Source organism: Cervus canadensis, chromosome 32 (assembly GCF_019320065.1).
Source record: "Cervus canadensis isolate Bull #8, Minnesota chromosome 32, ASM1932006v1, whole genome shotgun sequence".
Taxonomy (NCBI): domain Eukaryota; kingdom Metazoa; phylum Chordata; class Mammalia; order Artiodactyla; family Cervidae; genus Cervus; species Cervus canadensis.
Genome location: NC_057417.1, coordinates 24281985 through 24300887, shown reverse-complemented (window position 1 = coordinate 24300887; position 18903 = coordinate 24281985). Strand labels below are relative to the sequence as shown.

The following is an 18903-nucleotide window of genomic DNA, read 5'->3' as shown; positions in this document are numbered from 1 at the left end:
TTTTCATCACTTCCAAAACCCTGTGAAAGACTGCTTGTTCTCTCATTTACATCCTTATTTAAATACTGAGTTTGATAATGAAGTAGTTTTTAGTTGGTACATATCAGTTCAGTTTAGTTCAGTTCAGTCGCTCAGGTACACAGAGATTCTGCCAATAGTATATTCTCATTAAATGGCTCTATGTAGATAAATAATATACTTTGGTATGTAAGAAATGAAGATTAGGAATGTGCAGTAGAAGGAAAAGGTATGTAATTCCAGGTGTCTACTGGGTTACCTGTCAGTAGAAGCATTTTGTTTTAAACTCGTGTATGTTTTCCCAGGAAGAGGGTAAATATGTTTACCAGCCTTGTTGTTACCCTCAGTGGAGAATTTTGAGTATTTCTTTTAGAAAATATCTAGTTCATTTTCATCTGTGCCAGGTGATACCTCATTTCAAACTTGGAAGGGAATAATAGTTATTGTTTTTCAAATTGAAAACACTTCTAGCGGTTGGCGAAAGGAGGAACGAAAGAGGGGACCATGAATATAAATGATTCTCTGAGTGTAACTTTGAGAATGCATCTGCCAGCTTCACTAAAGCTGCCTTACATTGTTGCTGGCTTCAGGGGTGTGGTAGGTGGCTGTTGAAAGGGTGATATCTTTAGTGACATAAAGAATAATGTTTGCCTCTTTATAGAGTCTTTATTCCTGCAGAAGACTAGTAGTCTGACTTGTCCAACAATCTTCTGTTTGTGACCTGTATTCTTCCCTGAGCCAATTAGAAAAGCTGAAAAGATGAGTTTAGAATTCTCCTAACCCAGCCTTCTTTGTGAGCAGAGAACACCGTGTTTTTCAGGGCAGTGTGTGACTTGGTCAAGGTGGCCAGTGCTGTTTTTTTCTGGCTTCTATCGTGCATCGTGGCATCATTCAAACAAGATGAAAAACTTCTCAGATCCTTTGTACATAGATCCTGAAAGAACGGATAACATTTAATGCCATATGTGATAATTATATATCGTACGTGGAGTTGTTTGTGGTCCATGCTCTTCTTTAACTTGCGAAGTGTAGGACAGGATTTGTGCCTGTTTTGTATGCTGCCGTTTCCTGATACCTACAATACTAGCTGGGACGTGACAGGTACCCACTAAGTACTGAATGAATGAATGATTGAACCAGCAGGCTAAGAATAGATTCATAGCTGCCCATGTCACAGGATTTCAGGGAAATAATGGATTGTCTAGAGGACCTCACCCCTATGTAACTGGCTCATGGTTTAAGGTGAGCAATTAGACACTGGTTTCCTATTTAATTTCCAGTACTCCTGGGAAAAAGTAACACACTAAGCTTGGACATCTTGTTGCAGTTTTTTGTTCAGTCACTCAGTTATGTCGGATTCTTTGTGATTCTGCGGACTGCAGCACTTCAGGCTTCCTTGTCCTTCACTGTCTCCAGGAGTTTGCTCAAACTCAGGTTCATTGAGTTGGTGATGTCATCCAACCATTTCATCCTCTGTTATCCCCTTCTCATCCTGTATCAATCTTTCCCAGCATCAGGGTCTTTTCTAATGAGTCAGCTCTTTGAATCAAGTGGCCCAAATATTGGAACTTCAGCTTCATGCTCATCTTAGTGATTTGCTAACTTAATGTGAAAGAGCAGATCCCCGGGAGAAGGGAAAGGCTTCCCACTCCAGTATGCTGACCTGGAGAATTCCAGGTACTGTATAGTCCATGGGGTTGCAAAGAGTCAGACATGACTGAACGACTTTCACTTCACTTTTCCTAGGAGCACTTTTTAATGAAAGAAGGGATAGAACATGAATAAACACAGGAGAGTAAAGATGGAAGAAGTGCTGAAAAATAAGAAAAGATGAGATGTAAAGACAGACTTTTGAGTGCATCATGATTTTGAACAGGGCAAATTTACTGCTGTGTGGGTTGAGAAATGCTTTGGAATAAATTGCATGGTAATATGTATGTCAAACTCATTCATGGTCCTGTGACCCCAGGAATTGGTAACATGTAATCATCTGCAACTCAAGATGGGCAGGACTTGAATTTGGTAGATCTCTACTCATTCTCAGGACTGTGTGTGGGCCCTCCTGGAGCATTATAGTGGAGTAAGCTTTTGCTCTCTGGAGAGTGTGTTGACCTCATAGCTCAAAATGCTATCAATTTATGTCCAGTGCATTGTACGTCAATTATGTGCGTCAGTGTTGCCTCAGTAAACCTGATTAAAAAAAACAAACAAACACTAAGCATCTGAGGAAATGTTGAGGATCAGATTCATTTATTATGTCCAGAATTCTAGTTTAGGTAGAGAGTTGCTGAAATCATGGATCCAAAATGATTAATTCAGCACCTCAGAATAGCTACTAGAGAACAGACAGCTTCTAGCCTTGTACCTGACACGTAATAGTTATTTAATAAATATTTGGAGTGTGGAGCAAGTGGGGAGAAGGTAGAGGAGGGTTTTTTGGTGTGTGACTGGTTGGTCATTTAAGTTGTGAATACAACCAAGACTCACGGTTCCATGGATTGTTTGAGACTTGAGTTCTTCTCCTGACAGTTGTTACTACCTTCTAGATGGTCACTAGGTAGACAGTGGAAAAATGAGTGAATCTGTGTTCAGAAGAAAAGTAATTTAAAAAAGAGAAATAGAAGACTGCAGTAAAGAATTTGTGCATGTGACTTTACCTCCTTGTGTGTCGATTTCCTCATCTGTGAGATAGTAATATATTTACTTTATAGGGTTGCTTGGTGAAGATTCAAAGAGATAACCTCTGAAAAGGTATTTGCATATGGTGGTGCCTGGCACATTGGCTCCAGAGGAGTGTTAACCCTTCCTGCTGGGGGCCATATTTATAGAGATTTAAGGCTGAGAGTGTAGAGCTAAGCTTAGTCAGTAGAAGAGTACTGGGCAGTGGGAAGAGGACATATGGGATCTTGTGAAGTGACAAGAAATCTTGTGTTTAATTAACGTAAAAGTCATTAATTGACGAGAATGATGGGGAACTGGTGCGTCTTGTGCGCACAGGTCTGTCCTCACCTTCCTGGAGTGATCATTACAGGGACCTCTTTGTTCCTTCATTTCCCATCACTGAACAGTAGAGTTTAATTTTATTTGTGCTTTTAGTGAAGTGATTTGAGGTCCAGGGAGACCTGCTAATGGTGTAGGAAATAGTGTAGGTGATAGTGTAGGAAAGCGCTATCTTCAGAAAGGTCAGATGGAAGGCAGATGTGGGCTGCAGCAATGTGAATCAAACATTCTGTTTTTCCTGTGGGCCTTTCTCCAAATGAGGAACGATCCCAGGAGTGCTCCATCCATCCCAGTGTTATTTCAGAATCCTGACAGGAGCGGCTCACTGACGGAAAACCAACCTGATGGAAGCAGATGAGCTAGCTGGTAGTCACTATATCCCAAAGGGTCTCACCCATAGGTAGACCTTGGATGAGAACATCTTTAAAATATTCCAGGAAATAGACCATTGTTAACACATTTGGAAAACAACTATGTGTTGTTCACTCAGTGAACTTTAGATGTATTTATGGGAGCTTAGATCAATTGAAATGTAATAGGAAATTAAACGCTATGTCATATGATAATCTAAACCATTAGAAGGTTAAAAGTTATTCTAGAACTACCAGTGACTATGGTGTGTCATTGGAGGGGCATTTTTGGTATTTTTTTTTAAGGTACCATTCCCAGAGTGTATGGGGGAGCCTGTGCATGTTTGGGAGCAGGAAGAATATGGGAATTCTCTGTGCCTTCCTCTCAGTTTTATTGTAAACCTAAATATCCTGTAAAAATCTTTTTTGGAAAACATTATTGTAGAGCTGAGAAAGACCTTGGAACTCATCCAATCGCAACTCTTTACTTTAAAAACATTAGAAACTGGGAATGAAATATAAGCAGTTTTTCCCCCCCAAATTACATTGTTAAGTACAGAGTTTTGATATCTGAATATTTTCTACCCTAAAACATGTTTTTCTTTGTTTTAAAGTAGTTTGTTGGATATCTAAGTGAAGAACATAGCTCTTCTGTGATATATAAAGATATATATATATTTACATGTACAAGTCCTCCCCTCAAAAATGGGAAAGACTCAATTAGATAAAGATATCAGATATGGAAATCCTTTTATTCCAGAGCCATGAAATCTCACATTTGTCCACTGGTCATCTCCTGTTCCCGGCATTTTTGTGATGCTCCTGTCTGTCACGTCGCTCAGTGAGTGTATTCGTGTGGGGAAGGAGCACAGGAACGCAGGGAGCAAGTGATGACTGGTGGTCCCCTCCACCTCTCAGCTCCTCCACAGACCTGCCGATGGGAGCATAAAAGACATCACCACCACCACTGTATCACCTACTTTGTGCTTTAAAGATCGCAACATACATTCACAAGTTATGTCACTTTGTTATCACAGCTATCCTTTACAGCAGATAGTACTGTATTCATTTTGCAATATACAAATATATCAAGTCAGCCCACATACCTGAAATTTATACAATGTCATATGACATTTATATCTTACTAAAGTTGCGAAAAATAATATTATTAGCCTAACATTAAAGGTGTGAGAAGCAGAGTTCAAAGAAGCCAGTGAAAGGGTGAGGTTAAATTCAGATCTTCTGAATCTAAGATCTGTGCATAATATTATAAATATATTATGAATTCTTGTTGTAGAAGCTTCACAGACTGCATGACTACATAAGAATAAAAAGAGCAGGTGATACATGATATATAATGAATGATTAAGTCACATATGAGAGTACCTGACCTGTTGCATAGTTATGATTAAGCTGGAGCTGAGGGATTATCGGCCTGTGTGCCTCTGAATATATTTGGAACAGTCACCCAGGAAGGCTTTTTGGAGATGATACCTGGAGGAAGTTTGAGATGGTTGAAAAGGAGTGTGGTTACACCAGAGCTGCAGAACAGGATTAAAAAGGCAGTGCTACCTTTAGCATAAATTGTTGACACATCTCTGCACCTTAGCCCCAGTTCAAACCTTTATGGGCTTAAGAATCACAGAGCCAAGCAGTAAACTGAGCTAAAAGCCTCTGAATTTCAGGAGCTCAGTGTTTTTGGAAACCTGCCTCCATCCTTCAGCAAGGCTTCCTCTGTGTTGGCTTCTGTGAGGTAGAAGCAGAGATGACTCATTCATGTTCTGCCAGCTCAGCAGCCCTGGGAGAGTGACCCTCATTCTTGTCCTTTCCAACAAGACTCGTGCTGCTACTCCTCTGTGGTCCGACGTCGGTCACATGGCCATTCTTAAATCAGTCACTTGTGCCTGGATCTGTGTGATGGCCACACCCCGTGGTGGTGTGACTCTCATGACCCTCTCAGCCTTCCCCACACTGCTGGGACCTGAGGGAGGTGGGTTAATTCTTCAAAGGAAACTGGAGCTGTGGTTGCCAAAGAAGGAAGAAAAGGTTCTGAAGCACCAAAAACAATAACAAGGTTTAAAAATATATTTTAGGGGCTTCCCTAGCAGTCCAGTGGTTACAACTCCATGCTTCCAATGCAGAGGGTATGGGTTCGATCCCTGGTCGGTGAACTTAAGATCTCACATGCCATGAGGATATATATGTGTGTGTGTGTGTGTAAAGAATTCTGATTTTAATTTTCCTTTTCTAAAAGTGGGGGAACGAAGGTGATCTCTTTTAAGGCCTAATTCAGGATAAAGTAGTAGGAGATGCTCCCTGGTAGAATAAGTTGAAACAGTAACCTTGAGAACAATCAGAGCTTTAAAGGAGACAAGTGCTTAGGCAGTGTACAGACAGAAATCACAATGCTACCTGCTTCAGGCCCCAGGAAAACCTAGCTTGTGGTAATCATAACCATAATCCTGTATTGAGCTTCAAGAATACATTGGAGGAAGAATTGAGAGATTTATTAATCGGACTTCCACTGGTATTTCTTTGTACCATTAACAATTTAAAGTTGAGAAGTCAGAAATTGAAGGAATCTGGGGCTCCACTAGAATATTGACTGAACACCAAGCCCATTACTTAATTCTGACTCTCAGTCAAGGTTTAATACATACAATGGTTTGTCTAAATAACATTGCTGCAGTTCTCAGTAATTGTTAACAATAATAATGCATAAACAATTTTCTCTTCAGACTCAAATACTTTTTTATGCAGATAATTGCTATTTTCTTTATCCTAAAATACATGTTAGATCCTTGCCAGTGGAAATTGAGACATTGGAACTGAAATTAGCAGAAAGCTTTAAGTCCAGTGAAGGTATTTATTCTCAGGAAATACTTAAGGTATCTACAAATGTTTTATTTTTTTCAACAGCGCAGCTGATTGTTAGTCTTCTAAGCCAACAAGTAAACCTTTAGCCTTAAGAGTCACAGCTTCATTATTATTACTTCTCAGATTTGTGCTTGGTCCTTTAAATCTGTCTAAATTGTTCTACAATAATTTCTTGTCCACAACTTGTGTGGCCTCAGGTTTTAAAACAAACAGATTGTTACTGCCAATTCCTGACTGCTGTAGTGTTTGTAGTAATTGAATGCTAGTGGTTGGAGGTTTAGGAAAGATTTGAGAATAACTGGTTCCAAAAATATCCCTGTGTGTGTTTGTGTGTGTTCTCTTGCCTGTGTGAGTATGTTGGAGTAGGAAGATGATATGTTTTGATTAGGTGTTTGACTTTGTTCGGAGTGTTCTTTGGAAAACCTACAGGATTTCAGTGGGATTATAGTCTGTAATAACTGTGTTCTGATAAAACCAGGGAGGGTTAGCAGTTCAGGTGACAGATTATCTCCCATTCAGTGGACGCTGATTTGCGGACAGATATTTCTCCCTGTTTTGAGCCAGCTCCCCAGGCACCCTCTCTTGAATCTCTACCACCAGGCAGACAGATGAGAATGAAAAATAAATTCCACATGTGATTCAGTTTAGGGTTTTGTGCGTGCGTGTGTGTGTGTGTGTGTGTGTGTGTGTGTGTGATTTCTGCTTGTGCTAGCTGTTTAAACTCAGCGGAAATTCATTAAAAAAGACTCATTGTCTGGTTGTCCTGATAGCATCAACTGGCCCTTTTGCTCTCCCGGTGCAGGGGACATCCATTACCTTGTAGGGCCTGACTGCTAGGATTGTTCCCAGAGTTCAGGACTGTTGAACCACAATGGGCTCTCCCAGGCTTTGTGGCCTTAATAAGCCCCCTGTTATTGGCTTTTCAAATATTGGTCTACCTATCAAGCCTGGCCGTGTGTCAGGAGAGGGGAGGCTTTCTTTAGAGCCACCACTGATGGATCACATGCTTTTTCTCAAGAGAGCAAACAAGCACTTTTTTGTTTAGGCTCAGTAATACTTGGCAAAGAAATACAGCTGTAATTATATATCCTAGTTCTTGTTCTTTTCTCCCCATCTGAGTTTTACTCCCCTCACCCTCAACTTTACATAAAAGCAGCTAGCATTGGATCTGAAATAAATGTCATGAATGAATAATAATTTCTTTCATTTACACAGTAATTAAACCTGTTGAATGCTGACTTAATGCTTTACTGCACTCTAATTTGACTGGAAGATTTGGCCTTTGTGAATTCACAGAAAAGGGAAAAAATAGAAATTAAATACCTACTGAGACTATTAAGGAGGACATTTTTCAGAAGGGTTCTTCCTCCTCCTGTTTCTCTTCATCTCGTGTTTGCCCTCTGCTTCCTGGGATACTTAATACTTAAGAGCTGTTCTGCAAATCATTCTTCAGTTTTATGCCCAGCAGCGCCCACAGCCAGGCCCCTCTGGGTCAAGGCGACTGGCTGCCACCGCGCACAGAGGCCGAGGGCCTGCTCTGCTGCCTCAGAGGAATTGTTGCTGCGGGTCCTCCGGAGCATTTGAGTTCTTTCTGGCTAGTTTCTACATGCCTTTCCTTCTTAACCCATAGCATTCCAGTTGGTGAGTCCTTGCATCGGTCTTTATGATCATGCTGAACAGGGTCTATGACAGCCAAAGTATGCCTGAAAGCTGATAGATACATCCAACCCAGGAGTGTTTTGGGAATCTGTACCACTCTACTGAAAATTTCTGCTTGTGTACAGTCTGAGTCACTCAACTTGTCTTTCCCAGAGTGTCTCTAAGGTGGGTCCACTTCGTTGTGGAGGAAGGTATTTTACAACACCAGTCAGTTTTCATCATCTTTTACCCTGAGGACTGACTGGCCGTTTTAATAAAGACTTCATTCCCAGAGCTCCCTCCTCAGGAGTTTATAAGTTCCCTCAGCGATAGTCTCTGACCCTGCGAGGGCCCTGCTGTTTATCTGTTGAGTAGAGATTGTCAGAGATGCTGTGTCTCCAGAGGCAGAGCAGGCGGGAACACTGTACGTGAGGACCGCCAGCGCTGAGGGCTGTGCGCAGGCGGCCTGTTCTCTGCTCCGAGCTCTCGGCGCAGGAGCTGGCCTCCAGGGCCGAGTGGTTGAGCCTCTGACCCTGAGAGAAAAGTCCCGTGGTGTTCTGTGCAGGTTGTGGCCTGTGTGGGTCGTGTGTGGTCAGGGCGCCCTTGCACGCTGCTGGGAGCTCTGACCGAGTTTATGGTTGACTGGCACACAGCCAGTCAGCAAATGCTAGCCCTTACCCGCGTCTGGAGACCAAGAGAACACAAGTGTTTCAGTGTTTTTGTTTTTATGTAAGTCAAGGAACCTTCCTCACACACTCCCCTCCTCACTACCCAGTGCCAATGTTTATGGGACTTAATTTTCTTTTCTGTCCCTTCTTTCTCCTGCCCACTCTTCTTCCTTCCCTTCTCAAAAGTTACACCAAACTTGTTAAGGTCACATTTTTCTGTTATAGAAAGTTCTAAAAACTTAAAAAAAAAAACTTGTATTCTAGTATATATTTTTAACTTACTTTTCAACTGTATTTGTTAAAATGCAGTTGGAAGCATAGATGTCATAAAGATAAAACCTGTTAGTCATTAACTATGTTAAATAGTTTATGATTGTGGATTTGTTTCAAACACACCTAGATTAATCCATATTCTCTCTCTCTCTCTCTGTCTCTCTCTCTCTCTCTATATATATATATGTATATATGTACACACACATATATAAAATACATAGTTATAAACATACACACAATTGTTTTCTATTTTGCCATTGAGTGCTTACTTTGCTAGTTTCTATGATAAATGCTTTTAATGCTTTGTTATGTTTATTAGATCAGTTTCTTATACTGCTTAAGTGTAAGAATTTTTATAAGGTACCTGTGAAAAACTGCATATTTCCTAACCTACCGCTGACTACTTAATCTGGGTATTAGAATCTAAATCTTGAGTTTTCCAATCTGGCTCCATGTGGAAATAACCTGAAACTGGAACTTTTAAACAGACTCTATCGTAGCCCATTTAAATTAGCATGTTTGCAGGGTAGGCCTGTGACCTTTAAACTCCTCTGGTGACTGTAGGGGCTTCCCAGGTGGCTTAAGTGTCTAGATAGGGTAGAGATTTAACAATATAGGTGGTGCTTATTATCTGAAACTAGAAAATGAACTTTAGTTCATTTAATCCTTACAATAACCCATGAGGCACAGCTGGAATTATCCCTATTTTCAGATGAGAAATCAGAGTTTGGTGAGACATGAGGTGCTAGTATCAAGAATGAGTCACTTGTTCTTTTAAATCTTATAATCGAACAGTATACATAGTATTGCCATGAGCTTGAAGATGCACATATCTTTTTATTTGATGATCACAAACTGCGTATGAAATGTTGGTTTAGACGTGGAATTAAATTGACCAACTTAGTATGCCCCAGAACCAAGTAGTTGTTTGCTAAGTTCTTTTGTATATAGACACCTGCAAATAGTCATCAGAAGTCCATTTTGTAAAGCCAGTGGCAAAGAGAATGAGCTTGACGTTTGGGATTTGTTACTGACCGACAGACTTGGGTGGACTTTGAGTGACTTGGAGGTCAGATACAAGTTAATATTCTGCCATTTCTAGAGGTTTTTCTGTGAAACACTTTGGTGTGTATTTCATGATCCCAGGCTTCTCAGCTGTGAATTTCTTTTTGAATGCGTCCAACTCCACCTCTTGTTTTCAAGTGGCTTTGTTGCAGGTGCTGTGAACGCAGAGGAGTGACTTGGTTATTCTTTCTCTGTAGAAATGATGACAATGTGGAGCCAGTTTACCTCCAACTATAAGTATGACCACATTCATATTTTAAAAAACACGTCCTGTAATTCTAAGAGCTCTCTGAGGTGGGAGGAGGGGAACCTATGTCTAGCCTTCTAAATGGATGTTGCCCTTCAGTTAGAGCCCAGGACTTTTCCATAGTTTTCATGTATTTGAGCAAGTTCCTTACAGGTGCTTGGTTCTGTGGATTTGGAATTACTAATGTGACTCTTATGATGGTTTAAATAGCCATGCTTGTGCCTCCACATGTGTATTCATTTTTTTTAGTGAATATTTCTTGAGCTCCTACCATGTGTCAGGTGCAGTTCTAAATAGTGGGGTGATGATATCCAAACCAAGTAGGAAAAAATCTGCTGTCATTGAGCTTAAATTCTAATGAATAATGCAAGAAAAAGAGTTAAGTACATAAATCTTAAAGTGTTTTGGAAGGTAAAGAGGAAAGAGGAAAACCTCTCTATCATAGTTGGAGAATAGTGAATTTTTTAATAAGGCAGTCAGGTTGGACCTCACTGAGGGAACTTTAAGCCAAGATTTGCTGGAGGTAAGGGAGTAGTAAGCCATGCAGATATCTGAGAGAGGTCACTCCAGACAGAAATCACCTCCACTGTCCCTTCTCCTCAGTGTGTGAGGCTTAGCAAAGAGACCTGGGTTCTGTAACATACGTCTTACATCAAATTTTGTCGTTAGCAACTACATGGATGAACTTGCAGGGTGTTATGCTAAGTGAGATATGTCAGAGAAAGACAAATACTGTTTGATAGCACCTGTTTGTATTTATTATATACAAAATCATACACAAGCAAATGCAAAACTCATGCCCAGATTGTTCCTACTATATCAGTTGCATTGCAACACAGTTATTTTTTAAGAATTAGCTTAATAATCAGAACTCTCTGTACATAGAGATATGATCAGTCTAATATAATGACAGAAGTGCAAACAATAAAATGAGTTGAGTATAGTTTGCAAAGGAGAGAAATGGCTGGAGTTAGTCAGAAGAGGTAAACAGTGGTGGGATAAAAATGATTTTTGTATCCTGTGTCACCCACTAGGCCCTCAGATTGTGCTGTAATCATACTGTTCTCTGTTCTGGTTTTTAAATGTAAAGAGCTAAGTGAAGTTATTACAGATAAAAATGTCAGTTGTGTCCAGTTGCACAAATTATTAATAAATTTAGCCACAAAATTCAAAGAACAGCAGTAGAAGGTCTAATCCTAATGTGCAGTAGAAAATACCTTTCTGGGCTCTCATCTCAGAGATGAGGCGTTTGCCTTCTTCAACCAAAGGGTGGTGTGGGAATTGTTTGGAATGAAGAGTCAGGTTCAGTTCAGTTCAGAAGAGGCATGGGAAAGGTGTAATTCAACATTGTGTTCTCCCATGATATTCTTATTCCAATGGAGAGATATATCTTTTCTATCTTTTGCTCAAATTATTGAACACAAATTGGAGCAAGGATAATAAAACCAGATGACTAGGAGAGTCCCATCTGCCCGCTCACCAACCTTTCTCTCTTCAGTTTTGTTTCTACCCATATTAGCAGATGGCACCAGTTCTTGGCCAGTGTCTCTAGTTATCTGATTATAAGGGGTTGTTCTTTTGCCCGCCTCCTTTAATACAACAGCAGAAAAATTGGTTATGACTCACTCTATGCCCATTGGCCAAGGCTCTAATTCCTGAGAACTAGACAGAAGCTTGGAATTCAACCAAGCCTTCTGTAATGCATTAGGATGATCTGCCTGACAGCAGAAAGCTGGGTTGATTTAAACTTGAGCTTTTATATACTGGAAGGTTTGTTCAGTGCTGGCTAGAAAAAGCTAATAGTAACAAATCTCAAAAACCTTAAAAAAAAAAAGCAGAGGCTTTCTTGAGTTTTGTTCTGAGAATACTGGTTACTTCTAATGGTGAGTGGTATAGCGCTATATGATGCAAATTGCAGGACTCATTAGTTCCAATTCTGCATTTGACCTCTCTGTAAAGGAAAATGAGCTTCTAACTAAACATGGGAGAATGAGATTTGACAGATGACATAGAAGATGAAAGGTGAAAGAATAGGTTGTAAGGGAATATCTGTCTACCTGCAGATAATGAACTCAGGGCTCTTGAGGCCAACGGATTATAGACTCACCGTCATCTTTGAGGCAGTGTGTTTTGACTTTAATAAAAACAGTGTAAGTAAATTCTGTAAGCTTTTCTTTGGGTCCTGGACAGTATTTCAGAACAAGTGATGGTTGACTAAACACTGAGAAAAGAGTGCAGTCCTTACAGAAAGCCAGATATCCTCCTCAGTTCTTTCTTTAGCAAGACTGTGGGACAGTAACTCAGGGTATGTCGTAGACACAGTTCATTGGAACTTTAGCAAGATTTTTGCCTTGTCTTCCTTGATTCTTCTGTGAACAATTAGAAAAATATAGGTTCGGTGGCATGATTATCAAGATTTATAATTTCATTTTTATTTCACCAGTTAAGAACATTTGTTTCACTCTGGATAGAACTGTCTAAGATCATTGCATAAATGTCTATCCTTGTCTCTATCTTATTTAAATTTTGTCTTTGCATTAAAGCTATAGTTATAAATGTTTCAAAAGTAGGAGGAATCATAAATATGCTGGGTGGGAAAAACAGGACATACCTGGATTTTGACTCTCTGGGTAGTGACCAGATTAAGGTGTAAAGATAAGGGTTAGATAAACTGACATTCAAAACCTAGCCATGAAAAAAGAAGATAGAGAGGGGAGACACAATTTTCAGCTGACACATTTAGTGAGTTAGCTAATGTGTCTTTGGCAATAAAACTACTGGTGTTTTTGAGTACCTTAATAGAAATGTAGAATGAAGTAGTGGATGTGTGACTATTCTGTGTATTGGGGAGGAGAGGATAGATAGGAACATTTGAAGTAAGTTTTCCCCAGCATCACAGGTAGAATTAATGTTCTCATTCCGGACATTTCAGCGTATTTGTAAATTACTACTGATCTTTAAATTGAAAAGATCCAAATAGCTGTGAAAATTCATTGGATTTAAAAGCTACTTTGGGAAGGGGAAAGTAAAACTGTACTTAAAGAGGGATTTTCAGAGAGTGGTTTTAAAGACATTTAACTTGTCTAATGTCAACTTAAAAAATTTTAAGTAGTTACAAGAACAAGTCCTTGTAGGGTGTGTGAAAAACTTGGTAGTCACATGAAAGTTTGAGGAAACTTAACAGAAAGCAACTTTCAAGGTGTAAGGTATGAAGTTTGCATATATTATCATGTGATGAGTTTAAAAATTTAGTCCCATATGTATATTTTGCTTATCGTGTGTGTGTGATATACCGTAAGCCATCAGAGATTCAAAACTTATAAATGGCGTGCTTCCTGTTTAGTAAAAAATAATTAGTTAAGGAGGAACTGGAAAAAGTTTCAAGGTTAACGGGATATGAAATTGATCAGCAAGGCAGATAAGAAAGAGCTTCGGAGTTTCTCATGCTTTGTTGGTAGAAATAGCAAAGATGAACTAGGATGAGAATCATGAGTCTGAGGTTTTGGCAGGCTTAGAAGCACAGCCTTTTAAAATTGATTTTTGGAAACTGCTCTTTATTACCCACTTACAACTTCATATTCAGATTTGTGGCACAGGTTCCTTCTAGTTGTACAATTCACCTGGTACTTACAGATTGTCATTCTAATTCATTACTTTTATCCTGGAAAACTGGGACTTGATGATTTGGTTACCTTGTAACGTGTTTGGATTTAATTTAGTTCACTAAGATTTTTATATTGATAGCAGCCTTCCCCCAGGTCTGTAATACTCTGGAGGTAAAGAACATACTTGATCTCAGCATTTCTTTAGGGCCTGGCCCTTTGCCTCGCACATAGTAGGCACCTAATAAATACTTATGAGAAAGTATTGAGATAAGTATTAAGGTTGAAATCCTCATCATACACCATAGAAAATCAAGTCTCTGGTTGTTTGTGTGGCTTATCATTTCAGAGCAGAAAGGAGCCTTAGAAGGGAACACATACAACTTCTCTGTTTCACAAATGGGAGAGGAGAATTCCTGAAATTTAACAGGGGAGCTGCTGTCTGCGTGTTGCAACTGGCATGTTGTCTCAGGATCTGTTGCTTATTCTCTTGGGACTCAGGATGATTTGGAGAAAGTTGATTGTAGAAGGGAAAGTTGAATCAGTATCGTCAGGTCTGTGCCCATTTTTTCCTACCCTAGCACGCCTTCAGGATCCAGAGTGCATTCCTCTTTAGTAGTTCCATCTCCTGTTGAACAGGCGAGTTCAAACCCACGGTTTTGCTTTTATCTTTAAGTACTGTTTAACATTCAGGCACCACGCCGTGGAGTGCAGACACCAGTTAAAGGAAGAGTTTTGTAACCAGCCTGTTTGCTGGATATGCCTTGGTGGTGGTGGAGGTGGCGTGCAGTGACTGAGTCGTGTCTCACTCTTTGTGACCTTGTAGACTGCAGACACCAGGCTTCCTGGTCCTTCACTCTCTCCCGGAGGAGTTTGCTCAATCTTATGTCCATTGAGTTGGTGATGCTTTGGTGATGACATGTTAATGTGATCCTGGCCAGCTGCTGGTTGTTTGACTGCATCTTTTCATTGAGCTACTTCATGTGATGCTGTTTCATATTTATGTTTGGCATCTTGTTTTGTTCACTCAACTAATTAAAAAATTATAATCACACATGAAAATTAAGTTTTGTTATATGGCTCTTAATTAAAGCATAGAGTTGAAATGAGTATCAAGCGGATTTTTTTAAATTGCAGAGAATTTCATTAAATGTGTAAGTTAGGGTGCTTTCAAGTATGAGGGTTAGAAAACCTAACTCAAACTTGCTTAACCAGTAAGGAAACTTATGGGGTCACCTCACCAAAGTCCAGAAGTGGGGAGGGCCTCAGGAAGGTTAGTTCAGTGACTTAGTGTATATCTGTCCTCAGAGACCTCATTTCTGTCTGTCTCATCTGTTGGCATTCACAGTATCAGCGGCATCCCTAAGCTATCTGTGCATAGTTATTAGTGGCAGTCGGGGCCTCACACTTTGCTCACTTAGCTAATTGTGGTAATGTGGGGGTGTGGGCCAGGGAGATTGAGAGAGATTGAAGGGAAAAATGAATTCTCTCCCAGACAGAGTCAAAGATCTTCCCGCTGTCTCTGGACAAATTTGGGGCATGAGCATAAAAGCTGTCCTTTTGGGTTGGCGTGTCTGGATTGACTTAGGCCTGAGTTCCAGAACGATTGCTGGCAGAGAGGATGAAAGGACTTTGATGGGCTTAACTAGGCCTGGAGCTGGAGTTATGTCCTCAAGGGCAAAGCCCCCACACAGTAGGGGAAGCGTGGAATGAAGGTTGGGGAGTCAGCCTCAGTTTGGCTTTGAGTGGCTCTCAAACCAACGATCACAGTTGGCTAAATCTTTTATCCACAACAGTACTGGTTCCCTCTGTAAAAAAAGTGTTACTCCAGACTGTCAAGATGAGAAAGGTACAGCCAAATGCATCAGTTATAGATTGTTGTCCTCTAACCATTGCTTATGTTTTAACTTTGGTAAGTCAAGGAGTAATACGGAGTGAATGATCGGAAGATATTCCCCTCAAGGGAACTCGGGAATTGGTAGAAAAGCAGAAAAGAAACAATTACTAAATAAGGCTCCTTGTCAAATGTGCAGTTCAGGGATGCTGACTTGTAGGAATTCAAATTGGGTTTTTAGAGAGAACACAGCCTCTCTGGTATCCCCTAGCATCACTGGAGTGGCTGCTTTTCTTTCTTGCCCTGGGGTAAGTGAAGCATTTTGATAATAATTTAGTGCAACATGGTTTATAATTTATAAAAGGTCACTTCAGTTTAAAAACTTTGATCAACACTCTGAGCTCCCTAAGGTCCAGCCCTGATCCTTAAAGGAGCTTCGGGGAGGGTAAGGAAAGCTCATCCGTTCTCCTTGGTTCTTGCTGCTCATGGTTTGGCCATGTGCTCTCTGTGCCTCTTTGCCTAGCCTCTCAAAATTGAAGAAATAGAGGACTTTCTGCTTGTAGTTAGGTGAGACATTGCCAGGTCTGTCAAGATCAAGGAAAGTAAGAATAACAGGAAATTTAAAGTTCAGTTCAGCAGATACCTTTACACCTTGGTCATCACAGACAAAGGGAAAACAGAGAAGCTGAAGCAGTCCTGGTCCCCAGGTTGGGCAGTGAAGGAGTAGAAATGAATCAGGCATGCTGATTTGAACTGTATTATGGTTTAACAAAAATTCTTTTTAAAAAGGTGTGTGTGTGTGTGTTTGAGGGAGAAGGACAGTGCTGGGTACAAACAAGGGTGGTGGTGATATTGTTTAGTTACTAAGTCATGTCCAGTTCTTTGTGTCCTCATGGACTGTAGCCCACCAGGCTTCTCTGTCCGTGGGATTTCCCAGGCAAGAGTACTGGAGTGGGTTGCCATTTCCTTCTCCAGGGGAACTTCCCAACCCAGGGATCGAACCTGCATCTCCTGCATTGTAGATGGATTCTTTACCACTGAACCATCTGGGTGTAGTTGACTATAATTGGAGGCAAGGTGATATAACTGTCTAGAGGGACAAGTCTATGTTGGATGCATGACCGAAGTTATCCACACAGCAGATTAGCACACTGTCTTAAAGTGCAAATAGAACTGTGACAGGTCAAAGTGAGGCTGCTTCAAAAACAGACAGTAATTTGTATAAAGCCTGTGGAGTCCTAAAATGTGTAGTGTGAACATGCAGTGGCAATTTGGAAGATAGAGACGCTTACTCCTTGGAAGGAAAGTTATGGCCAACCTAGACAGCATATTAAAAAGCAGAGACGTTACTTTGCCAACAAAGGTCCGTCTAGTCAAGGCTATGGTTTTTCCAGTAGTCATGTATGGATGTGAGAGTTGGACTATAAAGAAAGCTGAGTGCCGAAGAATTGATGCCTTTGAACTGTGGGGCTGGAGAAGACTCTTTGAGAGTCCCTTGGACTGCGAGGAGATCCAGCCAGTCCATCCTAAAGAAGATCAGTCCTGGGTGTTCATTGGAAGGGCTGATGTTGAAGCTGAAACCCCAATATTTGGCCACCTGATGTGAAGAACTGACTCATTTGAAAAGACCCTGATGCTGGGAAAGATTGAGGGCAAGAGGAGAAGGGGACGACAGAGGATGAGATGGTTGGATGGCATCACTGACATGAGTTTGGGTGGGCTCCAGGAGTTGGTGATGGACAGGGAGGCCTGGAGTGCTGTGGTTCATGGGGTCACAAAGAGTTGGACATGACTGAGTGACTGAACTAGACAGGACACAGGAAGATGAAGGATCCAGGTGTGTCTGTTGGGGTCACAGCATGTCAAACCCAGAATAAAATATACACAGATTGTGGTAGGCAATAGTGAGCCATTACAAAAACAAAAAAGGAATTTGGGACTTTGTTTAAATAGCACATGGAAAGAACAGTCTATATTTATTTTACTTTATTTCTTGTAAACTGGACAGTGAATACTATTTGAGTTCATGGGAAAGACTCACTCTCTCAGAGAGGGGCCGTTGGGAAACGTACTGGAGATGGAATCCAACCTGAGTTGTAAAGGTTGAGCTGACCTGATGAAGGAGAACAGAGGGGAGCTTGCAGCTGTGTACCACATACAAGACCACGTAGGCTGATGGAGCCTGAAGTGCTGCAATGCCCAGACATGATCTGTGACACCCAATAAAGTGTTAACTTTTACCCAATATAATTTTAGTATATTTTATGAGCATATTCCAGAGTTCTAAGAAAACTGGTTTTGTATCTCTAACACATGGGATAACGCTAAATGAGAACATTTTATTAACATTGTATGTCAGTCCTTTGAAATTCTGACACTGGGCTGTGTGTATATCATTAGAACATCTCTGACTTCATAAGCCCAGAGTTTGAAGTTAGAGAAACGCATGCATGTGGTGCTGCTTAGTGCCGTGGTTCAGGAAGTGCTGCCCACCGTTTCCAAGTCGTCATTAGATGCCCGGGCCGCCCCATCCCCTAAGCTCTGGTCATCGCAGAGATTTTATTCCTCAGCTCTTTAGAAGTTCTCCTCCAAATCTAATGTTAGTTTAACTGCCAAATGACGGAATCCAGAGCACATGGTAAGTATTACTTGAAATCGACAACTGGAAAAAGTTTCACAGAGGCTCACATGATGCTGTATGTACATTTTTTTTTCTTCCACAGTGACACTTAAAATTCATCCCACATTGCCTGTAGGAGAGAGGAGGGAGGAGGGGGAGAAGCCCTGTTGTTTGATAGCTTTGTATGTTCCTCCGAAGAAAGAGAGTGCTTGAAAAAAAGAAAGGCAGGCTTTCAGATGTTGTCTGAACAAAGATATGGAAATGTGAGACGAGGGCAGCATCTGGAGGTTTTCAAACACTGGAACACAGGCTGCACGCTTCTTTTGCTGTTGGAGGAGTGAAAAGCTGTTTCCTGTCATTTCCCATCTTGTCACTTCCAGGACCAACATCTTGCTACTTCTTGCACCAGCTGCTGTTGTTGTTGTGTTTTTTCCCCTCTTCCCTCCACAGACAGATGGTACAAGAGCTTTGATAATTCTCCCCCCAGTTCTAAAGGAGGTTGCTTGTGTGGTACCTCTACAGAATGATCCTATGCCCCCGTCACTCACTTTATGCCCCCATCACTCACTTTACGCCCCCATCACTCACTTTATCCTGTTAGCAGAGTCTGGAGGAAGCAGAGGGGATCGTGGAGGCTTTTAACAGCATGCTCTCTCATGTCTTGTGGAGATGCCTTACAAAAATCTCACCTCTGCCAGGGCAGCCCTTTTG

At 40.9% G+C, this 18903-nt stretch overlaps 1 protein-coding gene and 1 pseudogene across 5 annotated transcripts in view; both read left to right on the top strand.

The window, feature by feature from the left end:
• Positions 1 to 18903, top strand: part of AUTS2 (activator of transcription and developmental regulator AUTS2) — a 1185039-nt gene that overhangs the window by 375443 nt on the left and 790693 nt on the right. The gene's annotated exons all lie outside the window — the stretch shown is intronic.
• Positions 15579 to 16944, top strand: LOC122433522 (annotated as a pseudogene).